Genomic DNA, 15,973 nt, shown 5'->3' on the forward strand with positions numbered 1-15,973 from the left:
ACCCACTGGTAGACAGTACACTACCTTATCAGGAGACAAGGCCTTCAATCGTGAATGTCCCATTCATAAAAAACCACACTCACTGAACAAATGTAGAGGATTTAGATCCAAAATCATACAGGAGCGCAAGAAAGTCCTCACCGAGCTTGGGGTATGTTTCAGATGCTGCGCTTCATTGGAGCACATGGCTAAGGACTGTAAATCCATTATCAAGTGTGAGGAGTGTCATAGTGAAAGACATGCCTCAGCTATGCACCCAACTCCACTCACAAGGGATTCACCTGCTGCTATCACCACCAGTCCTGCTCAAAGTCATGGCGGGGAGCCCCAGAACCACGCTAACACAGCCACTGCTGTTTCCTGCTCATGCTTGGACGTATGTGGGGAGGGCCAGAGTGAGAAATGTTGTGCCCGCATATGCCTAATCAAGGTCTACCCGGAGGGGCTACCAGAAAAGGCAGTAAAAATGTATGCCATCATTGACAACCAAAGCAACCGCTCCCTAGCAGGACCTAAATTCTTTGAAGCCTTTGGAATAAAGGGACCGTCTGAACCCTACATCTTGAACACCTGCTCGGGTCGCATAGAGACTAGCGGCAGGAGGGCACAAGGATTCATCGCTTGTTCCGTCAGTGGAAATACGGAAATACCTCTACCGACGCTGATCGAATGCGATCAAATACCCAACCATAGGGATGAAATTCCTACCCCGGAAGCTGCATTTCACCATCCACACCTAAGGCACCTAGCCAATGTTATCCCACTTATGGACAACAACGCAGAGATTCTACTCCTGCTTGGCAGAGACAATCTAAGGGTACACAAGGTGCGTCAACAGTGTAACGGTCCCGACTATGCACCATACGCCCAGAGACTGGACTTGGAATGGGTGGTCATAGGAAATGTATGCTTGGATCAACCAAGAATCCGCTCTTTCAAAACGTACGTGCGTGGAGATGGACGCACAACTTGCATTAAGCCTTGCCCTCATCACTATGAGGTGAAAGAGAAGCCTCCAGACCTCATACAACCACCTGACGACATTCCTCCCTTTGCCGACAACTTGGGAAGATTAGTCTTTCATACCAGCAAGGACGATGATAAAGTAGCTTTGTCAGTAGAGGACAGAGAATTTATCAAGATAATGGACAATGAGTTCCTTAAAGACGAAACCAATCACTGGGTTTCTCAATTACCCTTCCGAGCTACCAGGGTGAGACTCCCGAACAATAGGGAACAAGCTCTGTCTAGATTTAACTCTCTTCAGCGTACCATGAACAGTAAGCCTGAGATGAGAGAACACATCGTTGCCTTTATCGACAAAATATTCCGCAACAACCATGCAGAACCAGCTCCATCCTTAGGGAAGAACGAAGAGTGCTGGTACTTGCCTTCATTTGGAGTGTATCACCCACGGAAACCTAATCAAATTAGGGTTGTTTTCGACTCAAGTGCCAAACATCAAGGTGTATCTCTTAATGATGTCCTCCTCACAGGTCCTAATCTGACGAATAACCTAGTTGGAGTGCTGATGAGGTTCAGAAAAGGGCTCGTTGCCATCACCGCTGACATTGAACAGATGTTCCACTGTTTCGTAGTGAGAGAGGACCACCGGAATTTCCTCAGGTTTCTGTGGTACAAGAATAACGACACCAACGCAGAGATGGCAGAATATCGTATGAGGGTGCACGTATTTGGAAACAGCCCTTCACCTGCCGTGGCAACTTACGGCCTTCGGCGAACTGCATTAGAGGGAGAATCCGAGTACGGTAAAGACGCCAGAGACTTTGTAGAAAAGGACTTCTACGTAGACGATGGACTCAAATCACTACCTACTGAAGAAGCGGCTATCGATCTGCTCAAAAGGACTCAAAGTATGTTGTACCAAGCTAAACTTAGACTACACAAAATTGCTTCAAACAGCCTGGCCGTTATGAGGGCCTTCGAATCAGGCGATCATGCACCAGGATTCAAGGACATTAACTTGGGACTGGACAGTCCACCTGTGCAGAGGAGCTTGGGCCTCAGATGGGATCTCTCGGCTGACTCCTTCGGTTTTCAGATAAGTTGTGCAGACAAGCCATTCACAAAACGAGGCGTCCTATCAGTGGTAAACAGCCTATTTGATCCGCTGGGATTTGTAGCGCCCATTACCATACAAGGTAAATCTCTACTGAGACAGTTTTCTGAAACAGTCAAGGATTGGGATACCCCACTTCCCTCCGAGAAAGAGCAAAAATGGGAAGCCTGGAAGCGATCTTTGTGTGCCTTGGATGAGATCCACATCCCGAGATGCTATATTAAAACCTCACTTTCCTCTAGCATAAAGAAAGAACTCCACGTGTTCTCGGACGCCTCCACGGAGGCCATCACAGCGGTCGCCTATCTGAAGGTGACAGAACCCAACAACCAAAATCACGTTGGATTCGTCTTTGGTAAGGCTAACTTAGCCCCCAAGCCCGATCGTACTATTCCCAGACTGGAACTCTGTGGGACTGTGTTGGCAGTGGAGATTGCGGATTTCATACAACAAGAACTGGCTGTCGACATAGCTGAAGTCCAGTATTACACCGACAGTAAGGTCGTTTTAGGTTACATCCACAATCGGACCAAGCGATTCTATGTGTACGTTAGTAACCGCATAGAGAGAATCAGGAGGTCCTCCAAACCTGAGCAATGGCACTATGTACCATCCGAACTTAATCCAGCAGATCACGCCACTAGGCCTATGTCTATAGGTTCCTTTATTAACTCTACTTGGCTTACAGGTCCAGAGTTTCTGCTTGAAGAGGCGGACGAATGTGTACAGGAAGTTTTCAGCATCCAGGATCCGGATAATGATCCAGAAATCCGCGCTGAAGTTAGTGCATTAGTCACTGGAACAAAGCAAACCGCCAGCTTCAGTTGTCAGCGCTTTGAACGTTTCTCCAGTTGGATGAGACCCATCGAGAACGTCCCTGATGGGTGAACAGGACTGTATCTAGCTTCGCAGATCTTCTCCATTCCAAGTTGGAAAACAGGACAAATCTATGTTTTTGCATTCTAACATGTTCTTTTTACAGGTTGTTTATATTTTATGGACATTCGTCATAGTGAAATCCCCTAAGTGAATTTCAGACGGGGAGTGTGCTGTTCCTTTCATATTGAATTTCTGCACTGTATTATTTCTTGTTTTACCTATGTTGTTTAAGTCTATTGTTCTCTGCTGCCATCTGCTGGCCGGAATTTGTATGCTGCACGCCTCGTTCGATGTCTATAAAGTTTTATCTCTGGGCGTGGTTTTAGCAGCCTTGGGCCTGGTCACTTCCTGTAGCCTTTTTCAGTGCTGCATCCTTTGTGACTGGAGACACACACCTCGGCTTGTGAAGGCATCAGTTTTTGACCAGCAGTAGCCTCAGCAGTTAGCCTCAGAAAAGACATCCACATCACAGCATCTACTGCATTCCTGTATTGTATCACTGTATGTCACTGCTCTGGATCAAATAAACCCACGTTTGATTGCATCCTCGTGTCTACGTCTGGATCCATCTAACCTGAGCAGGGGCGTAGCTAGAAATGCATGGGCCCCATAGCAAAAAAAAATTATGGCCCCCCCCCCCCCATAACAGTGTCCCTGACAGTGACTGACCCCCAACAGGGGGTGGAGGCCGACAACTATTGTAAGACGGACCCCGCGTTCCTTATGTAAGTGAGCTTAAAGGGAACCTGTCACCAAAAAATCACTTATTAAGCTGTTAATAGTACCTTTTAGTGCTGCATAGTAGTTTCCTAATGCACTTTTTCTTCATTTAGCCTCCTTGAGAAATCGATGTTTTATTCAGCCGCTGCCCCCTGCTTCAAGTCAGGTTTGAAGTCAAGGGGGCAGCGGCCTAGGCGTCTCCAATCCTGCTCTCCCCGCCTCCCGCCGCCTTTATTGACACGCTGGATCTCAGTGCCGGGACCACGCTCCCAGCCCGCATGCGCAGTAAAGGGCTGCTGTAGCCTGTAGCGCGATCCCGGCTCCGGCTCGTACACTCAGCCGGCTTCAGTTTCGCTACTGCGCATGCGCCCGCCAGCCTTACATACTAGCGCAGTTACAGAAGATGCTGGGCGCATGCGCAGTAGCGAAACTGAAGCCGGCTGAGTGTACGAGCCGGAGCCGGGATTGCGCTACAGGCTACAGAAGCCCTTTACTGCGCATGCAGGCTGGGAGCGCGGTCCCGGCACTGAGATCCGGCGTGTCAATAAAGGCGGCGGGGAGAGCAGGATTGGAGACGCCTAGGCCGCTGCCCCCTTGACTTCAAACCTGACTTGAAGCAGGGGGCAGCGGCTGAATAAAACATTGATTTCTCAAGGAGGCTAAATGAAGAAAAAGTGCATTAGGAAACTACTCTGCAGCACTATAAAGGTACTACATACTAGAACATACTTTGCACAAGTTTATTATTTACAACTTAAAGGGAACCTGTCACCAAAAAAATCGCTTATTAAGCTGTTAATAGTATTTTTTGGTGACAGGTTCCCTTTAAGTTGTAACTAATAAACTTGTGCAAAGTATGTACTAGTATGTATACTACTATCTAATAATCCTTATCTATCACTTGACACTTCACTAACTTACTGGGGACAGTCAGGACTCCTCTCCACGCCAGACTTTTTCTTTTTTCTGTGGCAGACTGCTGGCAGTGCACAAAAGATCAGAATCCATTCACTTCTGTATTGATGACTGATCCTGAAGATCAATTAGGCACACTGGGCGCGGGGGGGGCGGGCAGGCAGGCTCCCGCTCTTCACATTCAAAACAGGCAGCCGGCGGCAGCGTAACGTGACGTCACTTCACTCCGTCACGCCGCACGTGCATGGCTGGCAGTGCAGGAGGCGGAGCACAGGGGTGTGATTAGGCTGTGCCCAGGCACACCTCGTGCGCACGCCTATGGGTACGCCCCTGTTCCGGCCCCCTCCACCACCTACCTCATCTTCTGCCCCGGGCCCGCCTGCTCCAGTCCTGAGTCCTGACTTGACGCGGCTTCCCCCCAGCCAGGCCTGAGCCGCGGACCGCCCACGCCCCACCCACTACACTGGGCGGGCGGTCGGGCCTGGCTGTCAGTGCCTGTGTGTGTGTTAATAAAAAAAAAAAAAAAAAAAATGAATGCGATCCGGACGGGCCCCCAGTGGCGTAGGGCCCCATAGCCACTGCTATGGTTGCTATGGCGATCCCTACGCCACTGAACCTGAGCATCTGCCGGTCCGGTCTGCTCCACTGCTTGGATACGAAGGTAGGACAGTCACAAAGTCATTATCCGTTACACCTTCATTCGCCTTCATGTGGGGACAGAACACCACCAACTGCCATGGTAGCTAATGGCGTCCCACACCACGACACCCCGTGTTTGTCCTGTGTGTCTCTGCACTATGCATGATGTTGTAGCCACTCTCCAGCCCTCCCGAGAACTCTAATGTGGCCATCAATGGAAAACAATAGTGTTCACTGATGAAAGCAGGTTCTGCTGTGTTACTGGAAGTTCATTATAGAAGATACTAACTTTTTGCCAGGCTTGTGTCTAGCCCAGGCCGCATAATACTTCATTATGATAATGGTGGTATGGCTCTGTCAAGGAAAGTGATATTTGTCGGAAAAGATTGAACGTGTAATGGTGATGGCCGGGGTGTTCCTTACTTTTTCTTCAAAATTTCAGGCTTATTTCTTGTGATAATGAGCTTAGACGGGTATAAACCAAGTTTCTATTCACATCATCTAGCACTAGCCTAGCAGAGCAATCTGAAGGCCTCGAGGCTAATGGCCTATTACTGCACAATTATGTGATTTCTCTCTCTCTCTCGAGATACCGAATGAATATTTTCTGCACTTTCTGCTATAGATACAGTCTTTCTTGGTGGAATAAAAGTGAATTAGATAGTTTCCTTGCAGTCAAGACAGACAGGAGAATAAGAAGTAAAAATAATGCAGGTGTTTAGACTGTTATCCTATAACAGAGAGACTGTGACTGTCCTTGGGCCCTGGTAGTAGGGGGCCCAACACTAAACTGCAGATATCTACAGCTCCCATCAAGTTCAGTACTAATTGTATACATTCATATGCAGTTATCTCCCTCTAGTGGTGGCCGCAGTCACACAAAATCATATAATTTTATTTCCTTTACAGCAGAGGTCATCGACCCTTTGTACTCTAGTTATCATCGGAAACCAAATTGAACTAAATAATGGAGAAACAAGAAATCATGAAATTTCAAACATTTTTTGGGGAATTTGACACCAGTATTATTGGCACAATTTGGTGGTTGGGACAGGTCTACAATATTGTGAATTGCTAGTGCATATGATTCTAACTGGGCACTTCCATGGTAAGCCACACAGTGTGGTGTGGGGTTTCGATATGGTAGATGGGGTAAGCGGGTGCAGTACAGAGGCAAAATACAAGTTCTTAACTCAAAACATCAGTGTTTTTTCACACTTGAGGCAATTGCACAAAACAGCACGTAAATTTGCAGTCTTGGTGTTAATTCACACACAATAGAAAGTTAATATAACACAAGTCACCTTGCTGGCAGTTCTGCCTCCAGTAGTCCACAGCAGGCTCTAGGGAGCCTGTTTCCCCAGCATGCGTCTCTCAGCCCAAAAACAGAGACATCTCTGCTGAGCCCAGCTGCCTATTTAAGGACAGCCAGGTGCTGCCAAAACCCGGACCGGCACTTAAACTCCGTATTTGACCTCACTTGGCTGGAAACCAGCCCAGCCGCACATGCAGGGAGGAAAATACCTGCCTTGCCAGACACAACCCTTCACTCTGTCACAGAGGGCACAAGCCACTGGTTTGGGACCACAGCAATACAGGTATATTCAAAAATTTAAGGGATATTCCTATCTGGACATATATAATAACCAGGAAGTTTCACTTCAATACAGTGTTTTCAGAAAATGATTCTGATAATATCATAATATGTGGGAATTTCGAATACTGCACCTCCATGATAGAATTTTTTAAGTGGCAGCACATAGTTTTATGAGATCCTAAATGCTCTAGATACGACCAGCAGGGGGCAGAGGTGATCAATCACTTACGCCATGCTCTCCATGGCTGTCGCTGTGTATTTAGTCTTGAACCTTATTGATCGGTGACCCTGTTACTTGTTAATATTTGTGTTACAGATATGACTTAACCATTAATATCCATTAACGTCCTGCCAAGATGTTGGTGTGTTTGCTCACCACACGTCTCAGTATATATGATACTCACTGCAATGTATGTCACACTTGTCAGTACATGTTCCTTCATATTTACCTACACAAGTGTCTGATTTAGGCTACATGCACACGACGACCTTGTGCCCCCCGTTGCCGTATTGCGGCCTGCATACAGCGCGTCCGCAATACACGGGCACCGGCCGTGTGCATTCGCATCACGGATCGCGGACCCATTCACTTGAATAGGTCCGCAATCATGGACATGTGGAAAGGAGGCACTACGGAGTGCTTCCATGGTGTTTCTGGCCGTGCCTCCGCACCACAAAAAAGTAGCGCATGCACTACTTTTTTGCGGTGCGCATCGCGGACCCCATTAAAGTGAATCGGTCCGCGATCCGCATGCAGCTGCCTCATGGTCCGTTTTCGTGCATTGCGGACCGCAATTTGCGGTCCGCAGCACAAGCATGGAGCCCTAACGTTCGTGTGCATGTAGCCTTAATATGGTTCCATATCCATAAGGGCACTCTTGACACTTTATGTAATATTATAGCTACAGGGCACAATAGGGGAGCATTATAGATACTAGGGGACACTAAGGGGAGTATTATAGATACTGGGGGCACTTTGAGGGACAATATACAGTACAGACCAAAAGTTTGGACACACCTTCTCATTCAAAGAGTTTTCTTTATTTTCATGACTATGAAGGCATCAAAACTATGAATTAACACATGTGGAATTATATACATAACAAACAAGTGTGAAACAACTGAAAATATGTCATATTCTAGGTCCTTCAAAGTAGCCACCTTTTGCTTTGATTACTGCTTTGCACACTCTTGGCATTCTCTTGATGAGCTTCAAGAGGTAGTCCCCTGAAATGGTCTTCCAACAGTCTTGAAGGAGTTCCCAGAGATGCTTAGCACTTGTTGGCCCTTTTGCCTTCACTCTGCGGTCCAGCTCACCCCAAACCATCTCGATTGGGTTCAGGTCCGGTGACTGTGGAGGCCAGGTCATCTGGCGCAGCACCCCATCACTCTCCTTCATGGTCAAATAGCCCTTACTTTCAAAGTTTTCCCAATTTTTCAGCTGACTGACTGACCTTAATTTCTTAAAGTAATGATGGCCACTTGTTTTTCTTTACTTAGCTGCTTTTTTCTTGCATAATACAAATTCTAACAGTCTATTCAGCAGAACTATCATCTGTGTATCCACCTGACTTCTCCTCAACGCAACTGATGGTCCCAACCCCATTTATAAGGCAAGAAATCCCACTTATTAAACCTGACAGGGCACACCTGTGAAGTGAAAACCATGTCAGGGGACTACCTCTTGAAGCTCATCAAGAGAATGCCAAGAGTGTGCAAAGCAGTAATCAAAGCAAAAGGTGGCTACTTTGAAGGACCTAGAATATGACATATTTTCAGTTGTTTCACACTTGTTTGTTATGTATATAATTCCACATGTGTTAATTCATAGTTTTGATGCCTTCAGTGTGAATCTACAATTTTCATAGTCATGAAAATAAAGAAAACTCTTTGAATGAGAAGGTGTGTCCAAACTTTTGGTCTGTACTGTATATTTTGGGAGCACTACGGAGTATAATATAGATACTGGGGGCACTATGGGGTGCATCATAGATATTGGGGGGGGGGGGGTCATTATAGATATTGAGGACATTAAGAGGGACATTACAAAAATGGATGCAAAATGGCTTTTAAAAACAATTAGACGCCCATAAAACGGATGCACACACTGATACAAAATGGCCATGAAAAACTGACAGTGTACCTGTTTCTAACGGATGTTTATTTCTTTTCCCCACTGTCGTGTGAATGTAGTATGACGCCATGCCTCTCCATCATGGAAATACCTGAAAGCTTCTGAGGTGTAGGATGTGCCAACTGTGGGGCGTGTGTTGAAGGTGCGGGATATTTGCCAGGGAATGAGAGCCGTATCAGGGAGAGATAGTATGTGGTATGTGTGCCAGGGCATTACCATAAAACATTCAGGGAACATGGACTTTAGCGATCTGTCCAGGAGGATGTGATGGAAGAAGAAGAATCAGACCTTCTGCCAAGTCTCTTGCTAAATTAAACTCAGACAGATGGCACAAATTAAACATAGACCAGCTTATGACCCGAGCACTCAGTGCAAACATGCGGGCGGCGTACACACCTGCAGCACAGGCAGCTCACGCCAAGAAGACGGTTCACACATACTGTAGGATGGATTTATCACATGATACTTAGATATCCATGTACATATCACCCACACCTATATGGACACATACTCCCAGCGTATATGTTAGTGGGGGCAATGAGCATTGGCTATGAGCATTGTCCTAATGTAAGAATTTCCTTAGCCATGGGAGGCCATTCAGTTTGGCGTCCTCCATTGATAACATATCAGGTCCTTGTATGATATGGTATTACGTGTCTATAGATGGTGAATGGAGAATTTCTTCTTTCAGATGAGTCAAAGTAGGTTTACCTGCCATCCTGATATCTTGGTGAGTCCTGCTGCACCAAACATGATGTGATCAATGACTGCAGCTTAGTCTAATGGAAGTCTGTAGTAGTCTGGGTCATCAAAAGCTCAGGCTGCAGCAAGCCCCTGAAGAGCCGATGCAGAGGACGAGAGTGGTAGTGACCCTGATGAGGTGTTGTGTCACGGTGTGTGTACTCCCTCAAGTCATTGCTCCCTGAGGATCAGTGCAATGGAAATGTAGTTTGAAGAATCAGGACAGAAGTGAACGCAAAACAGTCCCTTTTTACTTAGTACAAAATATAAATTGCGGGACATCCAGTAGCAGCAAATTCTCATAGTGCAGTTTTCTGGCACCAGTGGAGGAGGTATGGTGACAGGTTGGATGACTGTATTTTGGCACATGTGGGAATAGGTGTCCACTGTAAGGTTCAGACTTGAACTTAATCTGGCCTATTGGTGGTTTGGGTGATGGGTGTCTGAGCCGTAGTCCCTCACCATGCAGCAGTGTCCATAACGCAGTATTTTGCTGATTAGGGTCCATTTACACGTCCGTATGTGTTTTGCGGATCCGCAAAACACGGACACCGGCAATTTGCGTTCCGCATTTTGCGGACCGTACATCGCCGCCATTCCCATAAAAAATACCTTTTCTTGTCCGCAATTGCGGACAAGAATAGGACATGTTCTATTTTTTTGCGTAACGGAAGTGCGGATCCGCAAATGCAGATGTAGACAGCACATTCCGGCCCCATTGAAAATGAATGGGTCCGCACGGATGCGGACCCATTTTGCGGACGTGTGAATGGACCCTTACTCTGCTGTCTTGTCTCTCAAGTACTTTCTTGAAGCTGAAAGGCGTTGGTCTCTCTGGAGAATCACATTTTGTTCCAGGAGCAGGAGCTTTAGTTTGTGCTTCCTCTCCTCTCTCTAGCTAGACAGGAACTCCCCTCCTGTCAGGAAGCAGGACCCGCCCACTCCTACCAAGAGGGGAGGAACAGGGTGGTTATACCTGTTCCTGCCAACCTTTTGCCATCCATACCTCCTGTGGCTGGTACATAAGGCCCAAATAAAATATTAAATACAAAATAATACAACGATTGCAGATACCCCTAAGTCTGGGGTACTGCATATCCCTCCACATGCTTTACACTGCAGCTCAGTCAATTCCTCCTCTGTATTATATAGTTTACCCACTGTATGATAATTTATCTAAGAGATAAGAAAGGGCATGAGAATATACATGTGTGCACGCAATCCATATCTGAAAGTGGTTGTCAACTTTTTAACATAAATTTTAGTTCCAAAATTCTGTGCCTGATAATTTAATATTTAAAATATATCTTCATAAGGGTTGTAGTTCCCTTTTTATGGTACAGAGACCCAAAGCCCCTGCTTCTACAGTAAATTTACATGATGATATTTTAATTATCTGCAGTCACCACTAGAGGGAGCTGGCTATATATGGACTTATACAGATCCCATTGAACTCATTTCAGACTCATATTCTGCCTCCAGTGAGCTCCCCCTGCTAGGGGCTGCAGGTAACCAGAATTTTATCATTGAAAGGGAGTCCATCAGGAATGTTGACCACGCAAAACGTTCCCTCCTCTGACAGAGGTTAGAAGATCTGAGAGACTGGTTGCACGTTAGGTCATCTGACAGCCTATGTGTTTTCACTTGTTGCAGTGTTGTTGTTGGTAATGACCACACCTCTTGTCTCAGGTGTAGCTTGTGGTCATTACTGCTCCTCTATTTAGTCTGGACTCACACTTCATACCATGCGGTTGATATTATCTGTCTGAATTTGGAAGAGCTGGTGTGTGGTCCTCATCTGAGTTCCTGCTTATCCATTTTCTATTGGAGATAAGTGTTCTTCCCTTTGTATTTTGTTGTTCCCATTTGCTCGTTTTTTACTAGGCCTCAGGGAGATGCTGGTTCGTTCATCTGGGAAGGAACCAGTGGTCTCAGACCCTGTCACTATTCCTAGGGATATTCAGTGTTACTAGGACCTAAGTTTCCGGTGTATGAATATTCCCACCTTCAGGGTCTATTCATACTGACAGGAGTCAGGGCTAGGTTTAGGGTTTCCTAGGTGGTGACCGTTTCCCTTTCCCTAGCCGTGAGGCCTAGTTTCTGGTCATTTCCCTTCTGTTGTCATTCTATGTACCTCCCCTCCCCCTACATTGTGACATTATCAACCGCTGAAAAACCGTCATTTTGTTTGTGTCAGTGCAGCAATGGATACTATATCTGCACTGGTCAAACAACTTATCTACAATGACCCAGACCGGATCTCCATGGTCGAGACCAAGTTGCATAGCTTACGGCAGGGAGAGCGTTCTGCGGAGACCTATTGCTCTGAATTTAGGAGATGGGCTACGGATACGGAGTGGAATGATCCAGCTCTCCGTAGTCAATTCTGTCAAGGGTTATCCGAGAGCCTGAAGGACGCGTTGGCATTTCACGAATATCCTGAGTCATTGGAAGCGGCCATGTCCCTTGCTGTATGTATTGATAAACGCTTGAGGGAGAGATCTAAGGTTCCTCACTCTCAGGACGTACTATCATATAAGGTGGCGGCCTCCACCGAAACTTTGGGTAGAGAGACACTTGAGTTCATGTCTGGTGACGAACCAATGCAGTTGGGAGGAGCTACACCTGGACCTGGTGATATGAACTTTAGGCTTAAGAAGGGACTCTGCTTTTTCTGTGGAAAAAGGGGACATTTTGTTAACGTATGTCCTTATGTTCAGCGTCAAGGTGAAAACAAAAGAAAAATGTTTAATCCTCATCTCACTCTTGGTGGTGTGGGTGGGGAATCGGAGAATTTACTTTTGTCATTTACCGGTAGTACCTGATTTCTCCTGTCTGCCAAGGTGGCCCTAGATTCCAAAACTGTGGGAATTGAAGTGTTTATTGACCAGTGGGACGGGGTTAACCTAGTTAATGGTCAGTTCGTCCAAATGCATGGGTTGACAACAAGTGCATCAGACAAAAATATTTCAGTGTTTGCAATTGATTCCGCTCCACTCACACAGAAATGTTTTTCACAAATGGTGCAGGACATCCGTTTAAAGGTGGGTGATTTTCATCAAGAATCCATTTTGTGCTGGAGGGTCTGTCTGCTCCCCTGGTGCTAGGTTTACCATGGTTAAGCAAACATAATCCTACCATCGATTGGCAAGCAAGACAGATTCTTGATTGGAGTGATTATTGCATAGACAACTGTCTTAGCACATCGCTTTCTGTTGTAACCAGTGCCACTAAAGTTGTACCTTCGTTTATTTCAGATTTTTCTAAAGTATTCTCTGAAAGTGGAGACCAGGATTTATCCCCACATCAGGAGTATGATTGCCCCATCAACCTTATTCCCGGAGATAAGTTGCCCAAGTCTTGGTTGTATAATATTTCTGAACCCGAAAGAGCTGCCATGCGAGAATTTATCACTGAGAGTTTGGCTAAAGGTCATATTAGACCATCCAAATCACCAGTGGCTGCAGGGTTCTTCTTTGTTAAGAAAAAGGACGGAGGGGTCGTTGATCCAGGGAGTTATTCTGATTGCCTGATTGGATTCAGGAAGGAATTTTTTTATTCCCCTAAAGTGGGGAAAATTGGCTTCTAGCTCACAGGGTTTATTTTTGCCTTCCTCTGGATCAACTTGCAGGATGACAGGCCGAACTGGATGGACAAATGTCTTTTTCGGCCTTATGTATTATGTTACTATGTTACTCTTAGGCCATGTTTGGACTTCCGTCGCATTACTGTCCGTGATCCCTGTCCCCTTCCTTTGATCCCGGATTTGTTCAATCAGATTATCGGTGCCAAGGTGTTCTCTAACTTGGATTTGAGGGGGGCATATAATCTGGTAAGGATCAAGGAGGGGGACGAATGGAAGACAGCCTTTAATACCCCTGAAGGTCATTTTGAGAATATAGTCATGCCTTTTGGGTTAACCAATGCCCCTGCGGTTTTTCAACATTTCATCAATGACATCTTTCATCATCTGGTGGGCAGGTTTGTGGTGGTGTATCTGGATGATATTCTAATTTATTCTCCTGACATAGAGATGCATCAGGATCACGTGAGACAAGTGTTACAGATCCTAAGAGAGAATAAATTGTATGCTAAGATGGAGAAGTGTGTATTTGCGGTTCCAGAAGTGCAATTCCTGGGTTACCTACTCTTATCTTCAGGTTTTCGTATAGATCCTGAAAAGGTCCGTGCTGTGTTGGACTGGGATCGACCCGAAAATCTGAAAGCGCTTATGCGATTTTTGGGGTTCACCAACTACTACTGTAAATGTATTTTGAACTACTCGACTGTGGTCAAACCTTTGACTGACATGACTAAGAAAGGTTCTGATGTCTCAGTCTAGTCTGATGCAGCCTTACAAGCCTTTTCTGTGGTAAAGGAGTGTTTTGATTCTGCTCCTATACTTATGCAACCTGATGTGTCACAACCATTCATTGTGGAAGTTGACGCATCCGAGGTAGGGGTAGAAGCAATTTTGTCGCAGGGTCCTTCACCTAGTAAATGGTGCCCATTTGCTTTCTTCTCTAAGAAACTCTCGCCTGCAGAGGGGAATTATGACGTGGGTAATAGAGAGTTGCTGGCTATTAAGTTAGCTTTTGAGGAGTGGTGTCATTGGTTGGAAGGAGCGATTCATCCCATTACGGTGATTACTGATCACAAAAATCTGGCTTACCTGGAGTCAGCTAAATGTGTGAACCCAAGGCAGGCCAGATGGTCGTTGTTTTATGCTAGATTTAATTTTGTTCGCCCTGGGATTAAGAACGTCAAGGTGGATGCTTTGTCGCGTAGCTTTCCTGGGGGGGGGGGGGAGGGGGCTGATTCGGAAGATCCTGGTCCGAGATTGGCTGAAGGGATGGTAATATCCACCCTTTATCCCGACCTTGAGGCAGAGGTGTGGGAGGCCCAGGGAGATGCACCGGATTCCTGTCCTCCAGGGAAGTTGTTTGTTCCTTCTGAATTACGACACAAGGTTTTCGAGGAACATCACTGTACAGTTCTTACAGGATACCCTGGGAGCAGATCCACGGTCGGTCTCATTTCTCATAGATTCGGGTGGCCGGGGTTGCGTAAATGTGTTGAGGGCTATGTGTCAGCTTGTGGTACTTGTGCACGTGCTAAGGTGACACATACTCGGCCTTCAGGATCTTTACTTCCGTTGTCCATCCCGTCCCAACCTTGGACTCATTTATCCATGGACTTTATCACAGATCTGCCAAATTCCTCAGGAAAAACTGTGATTTTCATGGTTGTTGATCGCTTCAACAAGATCTAGCACTTTATAGCATTATCAGGTCTACCTAATGCTAAAACTTTCGCACAAGTGTTTGTCGATAACATCGTAAGGCTACATGGTATTCCCTCTGATATGGTTTCTGATAGGGGGACTCAGTTTGTTTCCAGATTCTGGAAGGTGTTCTGTACTCGCCTGGGGGTACAATTGTCCTTCTCTTCAGCCTTTCATCCTCAGTCGAACAGACAGACTGAACGCTTTAACCAGAATCTGGAGACTTATTTGAGATGTTTTGTCTCAGAAAATCAGGAGGAGTGGTCTTCATTTTTGTCTTTGGCCGAGTTTGCCATAAATAACCGTAGGCAGGAGTCCACTGATAAGTCGCTGTTTTTTGGGGCATATGGGTTCCATCCGCAGTTTGGCACATTTTCTGGTACTGAGACTTCTGGTATACCTGAAGAGGAAAGATTTTCCTCCTCTTTGTCACCTATTTGGCGGAAAATTCAAAATAATAAAAAAAAATGGGCAACAAGTATAAACAGATGGCTGACAAGAGACGTATGAGTGTTCCGGACCTGAGAGTGGGTGATTCTGTGTGGCTGTCCAACTATCTCATATTGGAAAAGGATGCCTTAATACATAACTTTTATTTGTTTACTAATAAAATTACCCTAAAAATCGATGAATCACACTACATAAATCGCTGCGCCAATGGTAACCTTGGGCTAGGGATGTCCGGGTGGCTAATACTGGGTCTCTTACAACTATCTAAAACTACAATATTTCAGATTCCTTCAGTTAGGGGCAATGCACACCCAAAAAAGGACCCTCTAGACCTCGTTACCTAGGAGTCCCTCCTTGTCCCTGCGCCGCAATGGAGACTGCCCAGCTTCATCAAGCTACAGTGGGGGACCCTTTAACTATTCGGTTAATTTAAATGAAAATGTCCCAATAATGTCCCGACGCGTTTCGTTGGTAACAATCCAACTCATCAGGGGACCAATGTGAAAAATATCAATAGCAGTGACCCCGGCGGTA

This window comes from Bufo bufo, chromosome 6 (assembly GCF_905171765.1).
Source record: "Bufo bufo chromosome 6, aBufBuf1.1, whole genome shotgun sequence".
NCBI lineage: Eukaryota > Metazoa > Chordata > Amphibia > Anura > Bufonidae > Bufo > Bufo bufo.